General features: G+C 53.3%; 1 long non-coding RNA gene across 1 annotated transcript; it reads left to right on the top strand.

Moving 5' to 3' along the window:
• On the top strand, positions 1-5,866 carry LOC111737886. Its single transcript, XR_002779606.1, has 2 exons — positions 1-302; positions 1,974-5,866. It is a non-coding gene; the product is annotated as an uncharacterized LOC111737886 (long non-coding RNA).
• Positions 5,867-6,498: the final 632 nt, after the last annotated feature.

The raw sequence follows: 6,498 nt of genomic DNA, 5'->3' as shown, positions 1-6,498 counted from the left end.
AGGCCTGCAAAGCTCTGTCCTGCTAGGGCCGGCAACTGATTCCTGACTCCAGGAGTAGCCAACATGCCCGCTTGGGGGAGAGGAAGCCCTGTGGAATTAGGATCATTTTAGGAGAGGGGGAGAGAAGTGACTAGGAGATTCCCAGGGTAGGACACAAGGGGGGACACAAGGGGCCAGAGCAGGAGCGGCTATGGGGTACTTCCCCTTACCTGGGGTTAAACTACCTGGTTGGCCATTTATCTGAAGGCAGCTTCTCAGGCTCCAGGCTGGTCCTGCCCCAGAAGGGCCTCCGTGCCACCTAGGTGAGTGGGGCAACCCAACTGGGGTTGGGGGTGGCAGGGGCGGCCCTAGAGTGTGGAACTGGCACCTGCAGCTCCTCTTCAGCCCCAGGCACAGCCCTTGCCTTGTAACTAACTCCTACCTGTCCTTAGCCCTGTCCCTCCCCCAAGGAGGCAGCCGGGGTCAGCAGGTGTCTGCCTTCCACGCCCTGGGAACAGGGAGGGCCTCTGACAGCCTGTGCCTCTTCTTTTAATCCCATATGGTTCAGGTCAAGTCCTTCTCCCTGGGAACCAGCTGAGTCAGAGCCTGGCCTCCTTATCCCTTCATCTCCTGTCCTACCTGCCAGTGGCTTCTTCCCAGGGTTCTCCTTCCTCCCCACTGAAGTTAAGTGCCTGCAGCAGGGTTTCTGCTGCCTCAGGATGGCAGAGGTGGCTGGAGAAGCCTAAGCAGGCTGTTGCTTCTGTCTTTCTATTCTCCCATCACCGGCTGCTTGTCCTTCAAATGATTATCGAAGGTCCATCCTTCAGTGAAAACTTGTATTCATCCAAGAAACACTGGCTGATTGATGTTTGGGTTCAAATCCTGGCTCTGCTGTCAGCTTTGGGCAAGTTGCTCGATCTCTCAGGGCTTCACTGTCATGTGAAATGGGAATACCCCTCGCGAGGCTGTTGGAAGATTTAAAACAGTGTGTGTTAGGGTCAGCACCATTTGGGCTTGGTTCATGGGCTCTCAATGAATGTTGGCTATTGTTGTCACCCTTATTCTTGCTTGGCTCTGGTGCCCCCACACTCTCAGTGCTGGGAAGGGAAGGGGATAGGTAGGGGCTATGACCATGAGGCCACAGGAGCACCGATGGGGCATTGGAGAAAGACCCTTTCTAGAAGGTGGGGCCTGTGCAGGAAGGAGAGAGAGGGCAGAGGGGGCTAGGAGGCAGGAGATCCAGATTCTGCCAGAGAAGGGCAGGGAGTTAGCTTGGTTTGGCTGGAATATAGGGAGAGGGGTGGCAGGATTAGCAAGCAAGACCTCCTGGGCTAAGCTGAGGGGCTTGGAATTAATCTTAAAGGTCCATTAAAAGACATGAGCAGAGGGACACAGTCTGATTTGCCACCTGAAAAGATCTTTCTGGCAGCAGTGCGTGGACTAGATTAGCGGGGAAAGGGAACCAAGTGTGAGAAACCAGCTAGTAGGGGATTGCAGTGATCCAGGCAGGGGGTGGTAAAGCCACATTCAGAAGGGGCTGTGGTTCAGGAAGGATCTGAAAGCTGTTGAAAGATGGCAGGCCCCGGTGCTCAGATGCATGAGGGAGAGGCCGAGAAAGGAGGGAGGCAGGGCTGTCCTCATCTAGGGGGCACAGGGAAAGCAGCACCGGAGCGGGTTTAGGGGAAGAGGTCTAGGTAGTTTTGGACACGGGCCTGAGGTGCTGTGGGCCAGCCGGTGGGCGGGGAGATGCCAGGTAAGCAGGTGGACATGCCAGTCTGGACTCTACAGACAGGTCTGAGCAGAAGCTGTTGTCTTCTTGTGGGTAGCAGTAGGAGATAGGAGTTTCGATGAGGTCCCTGAGGGAAAGGGGGCAGAATGAGAAGACATGGAATATTGGGAGAGATTCACCTTCCAGGGTTGAGGGGAGGAGCCCAGGGCGGGGAGAAGGAGAGATGGGAGGACAGTCATAAGAAGTATTGTCCTGCCTGCCAAAGGAGATGCTACAGGATGGAGATAAAGCCTGAAAGGTGTCCCTTCATACTGGCAGCAGGGTTGTTTGTGGAGAGCGGCCATAGCAGTATGTACGGGACGGAGACGGGCAGAAGCAATGACGCAGGGTGGTGAGGTGACAGCTGGTAAAGTGTGAGGACAGTAGGAGGCCCAGCTTGTCCCAGGGTCTGATATCTGAAGGGAAGGAGAGAACCTAGCAGCCAGGGGGAAGGTGGGGGTAATTTCTTTGATGCAGGTTGAGAGAGACATAAGCATGTGTATCGGGGAAGACCTCGTTGGGAAGAAGTTAGGTATACCAGAAGGAGGGCAGTAATTAATGAGTGACAGCCTTGAAGAGGGGAGGAGACATCTAGGAGAGGCAGTAGAGGGTGCTGAAATGTCATGTCAATAATGACCAGTATTTATGTAGTGCTTACTATATGCCAGGCACTGTTCGTTGTAAGTGCTTTACCCATGCTAATCCATCTAGTCCACACGACGACCCTATGAAACAGGTGCATTTTACAGATGAAGGACCCAGATGTAGGAAGATTTAGTAGCTTGCCCAAGGTTACACAGCTAACATGTGGTGCTGTCGGTGTACCAGAATTTAAACCCAGGCAGGTTGCCTCCAGACGTACCTACTGGTCAAGGGCATGGATTCTGGGACTAGACAGCCCAGGTTTGAATCCCACCTCCTTCGTCCCTTAGATTATCCACCAGGAAAATGGGCATGAGAATTGTACCTATTTCATAGTGCTGTTGGGTGGATTCAATGTGTAAATGCCCATAAAACACTCTGATTAGAGCTTGGTACATAGAACACACAGGTGGAGAGACTTGTCTGGGACAGAACTGGGTGCCTCGTACACTGGGAACAGAGGAAGGAAGCCAGCACAGGACCGACAGAAGGCCCTTTCTACATCGTTTATCTATTTCTGGGCCCTCTCCTGGGTCAGACTGGACTCTTTGCAGGCAGATTTAGGAGCAGCTTGTGCTAGAATTGACGAAATCTCTGGGACCAGATCCCTGTCTCTTCACTATAGTCAGTTGCTATGGGAGCTTCTGCGAGTTACTCTCAGAGTCTCAGCCCCCTCCCAGGCCAAAAAGGGCATGATGTCCACCTGCTGGGCTGTGGGGAAGATTAAACAAGATCGCGTGTGTGAGTAGGCCTGCCCAGCACAATGTCGGGCACCCAGATGACGTTAGATAGTGTCTATATTACGTTAGATAGTGTCTCTCTCACTTCTGCAAACATTGATGGAGCAGGGGTCAGGCACTGCTCTAGAGTGAAATTATTCGTATTATTCTTGACTCGTCAGCAGAGTCCCTCGATGTTCACTAAATGTTGGTCAGATGAGGAAAGAGCAAGGGTTGAGGAATGGGTGAAAGAGGGGGTGCTAGGACTAGTTGGTCAAAAAGGAAGGTGGGGCTTGGCTCTATCACCTGTACCATCAGACATCCTTGGGGTCCATTCGTCTCTGGCTGAGACAGCACTCTTAGGTATAGATTGGGATATAGATGGGCAGACCCCTCGTTACATGCAGATGTGACCTGGTGGATGAGAGTGCAGGGTCCTGAGCACCTGAGGATGGTGGTGAGGCCTCCAGGCCAGGGGAGGATTTGCTTCCTAAGGCCCGTACTCTTGGGGCCCTTGAAATCCAACTTACCTGCCTGGGCTATGTGATTTCCCAGGTAAGGAAGGAGTTTGTTTTGGGGGTGGTGTGGGTTCCAGGCAGGACTGGCATCATGGACGCGGACCCGTGCAGTCGCACCGGGACTCACATTCAAAAGGAATGGTTTAATGCTTTGCTGTTGCCATCTTGAAATTCTTAATACTTTTGAACAAGGGATCCCACATTTTCATTTTACCTTGGGCCTGCTAATTATATAGCCTGTTTTGTTCTGGGGTCTGGGGTGTTTGTTCGTCTTCTTGCCCATAATGCATGTGAGAGGGCCTGCATCTGTGCCTGGCCCCATAGAAGTTGAGAAGTACATGGTGGGGCCAGAGGAGGGTAAGGGAAGCAGCTCGTGGCTTTGTCTCTCAAGAAGCCTGGAGCAGGGATGAGAATTGTGTTGTTGAGTCAAGCGTGCTGGACAGAATCGGACAACTGGGTTTGTGGGTTTATATCCTCATCCTGCCACGAGATAGCTGTGAGCTCTTCGGCAAGTGCTGGACATCTCCGAGCCTGTTTTCCCATCTGTAGGATGAGAATAGGGTGAGCACAGGATAGGGCAGTCGAGGGTTCATGAGGTAATATACGGAAAGTGCCCGATTTGTAGAAGGTGCTTAGCAAATGTTTACTCTCAGGTCCTTGGTTGGGCCAGAAAGGCAGTTGCTCCTACTCTAGGAGACTGCAGGAGAAGGGGCACGAGTCCCTGTGGTGCCCTGTAGGGGCCTCGGAGTGTCCAGTGCCATCCGTAAAGCCGTCATCCAGGAAACTGGCTGCCAGCTCCTCCTCCTAAGTGGCCACCATCTTCGGCCGCTTCTGACCAAGAGCCTTGCCACTTCCAGAGTGAGCAGAGGGAGAATAAATTCCAGCTCTGGTTCAGGGGTGAGAATTCCAGGCTGTTGGGCCTTATTTCAGGGCCCTGACTGATCCTGCCCCCGCCATTAGTCACACCTTAGTTTCCCAGGAGTGTCTCGACTCTAACACAGGCCTCACACCTCACACACCTCACGGAGTGGCCCGGGTCAACTATATAATAGGGCAGTGCCCCCTTCTCTCAGAAGGCCTCCCCCTCCAGGGCATAGAGCTTTGGGCTGAGGTCACATGCTCCCTCCTCAACACCCCCCTGTCTCCACCTCCTTCTGATCCTTGACTTACACTGAGCTGGATTAAGACCTTTAGCAGCCCTGGGAACTGTGAGGCTAAGGTGCACCTCCCCCCACCCACTCACATAAAATTCAGAATAAAAGCCACCCTGAACCAGTGTGAAGAAGTCCCACAAAGTTCTGATTTTTCCCAAGATGGCTCCTTCCCTGTTATTTTTGAAATACTAAGAATCAGACTTTTAAAAAACTCAAACCAAATCAAACATTTTGTTGATGTCCTTTTAGTGCCAGTGCCCTAAGCACATGCTTAATCTGCCTGTTGGGTAACCTGGCCTCGCCTGCCCCCTCTCCTCTGCCAGAGCAGGACAGAGGCCTGGCCTGCAATACAGGGCATTGGGCCACTTTGCCCAGAGGCTCTCCAGGGGAGAGGGAAGCCCTGGGCCAATCAGCCCCGGCTGGGGAGGTGACATCAGTAAAACCCAGAAGGTTCCACTTCCTCCCCATGCCATGGGTGCACCCTCTCTTCTCCAGCACACAACCAGGGACAGCCCAGGCGCCCTTCCAGCCCTCCAGCTGGGTAAGGAAGGCTGGGCTGTGTCAGTCCCCAGGCCTGCTGCCCTTCACTCCACACCTATGGGCAGGTCTGCCTGTCCCAAGTTACTCACCCTCCCACTGTGGGGGAGGGAGGGAGCAAAAGCTGGAACTTCTTCTGCGGACTGGCTTTTCCAGATCCTGTTTGTAAACTCTGGTTAAAAATAAACCCAGCATGTCTGAGAAGTAGAGGGTAGGAGGGTACAGTGGTGGGAGACAAATAAGGCAGGCGGAAGAGCAGGAAGACCAGGCCCCCTTAGCACAATCAGGGACTATCCTGGAGAAAGAGGCTGATTTGGACCTTCTAGAACATTCTAAGTTGAAGGGATCTTTCAGAGCTCTTCGTTTTGCAGAAGGAAAACAGGCCTAGACAGGAAGTCACCTGCAAACAAGTGGCAGGTGTAACAGAGCCTTCTTGGCCTTGCCTCACTCCTCCCTTTTCCTTGAGGGCGTGAGTGAGCATGAGGACAAGGCTCCACCTCCCGAGCACTCCTCATGCAGTCAGAGGCACCTCACACCCCACCCATCCACCTCTGCCCGCTGGCTGCTCGGCTCTTTTCCTCCCCTCCCCCAGTGCCCATGCGGCTTGTCCCCCTTTCACCTCTCCAAGGGAACAGACATTTATTTAGTGTCTGGCACAGGGCGTATGAAGCCATGTATTCTTTCTGATAATAAACCAAAGCTGGAGGTTAGATGTTTTCCGAAGGAAATTTCACATTCCAGGGCTGCGAAGGAAAGGAATGCGTGGATTTGGAGCACTTCGCGAGTGCAAGGCATTTCCCCTACGTGACTTCCAAGCCTTAGGACAAGCCCTGCTAAGCATTGTGAGTCTTCCCATCCTAGAGATGCACCCAGGAGCTAGAGAGCTTTCAGGCACTGGCTCAAGGTCTGATGTAGCTGAACCTGTCTCCTCACCTGCTCCCTCTCCCTGGCTCCTACAGCACCACACCCTCACAACCCAGCTCTAAGGATCGGGTCGGCCTGCAGGGAGACCTCTCAGTGCATGATCTCATTTCATCCTCACAGCACCCATGAGAGAGCTACTCCTGTCCTCCTTGTTTGAGTGGGAAGGGTGGGGGGTGGCGGCTGAGGTGCAGGGATGACCTAGAACCCCCGCCTAAGAAGAAGTAGAGCTGAGATTTGAACCCAAGGCTTTCTGCTTC

The sequence above is a fragment of the Pteropus vampyrus genome, unplaced genomic scaffold (genome assembly GCF_000151845.1).
Source record: "Pteropus vampyrus isolate Shadow unplaced genomic scaffold, Pvam_2.0 Scaffold32, whole genome shotgun sequence".
Classification (NCBI taxonomy): Eukaryota; Metazoa; Chordata; class Mammalia; order Chiroptera; family Pteropodidae; genus Pteropus; species Pteropus vampyrus.
Note: the sequence above shows the minus strand (reverse complement) of the source record. Positions and strands in the feature narration are given on the sequence as shown.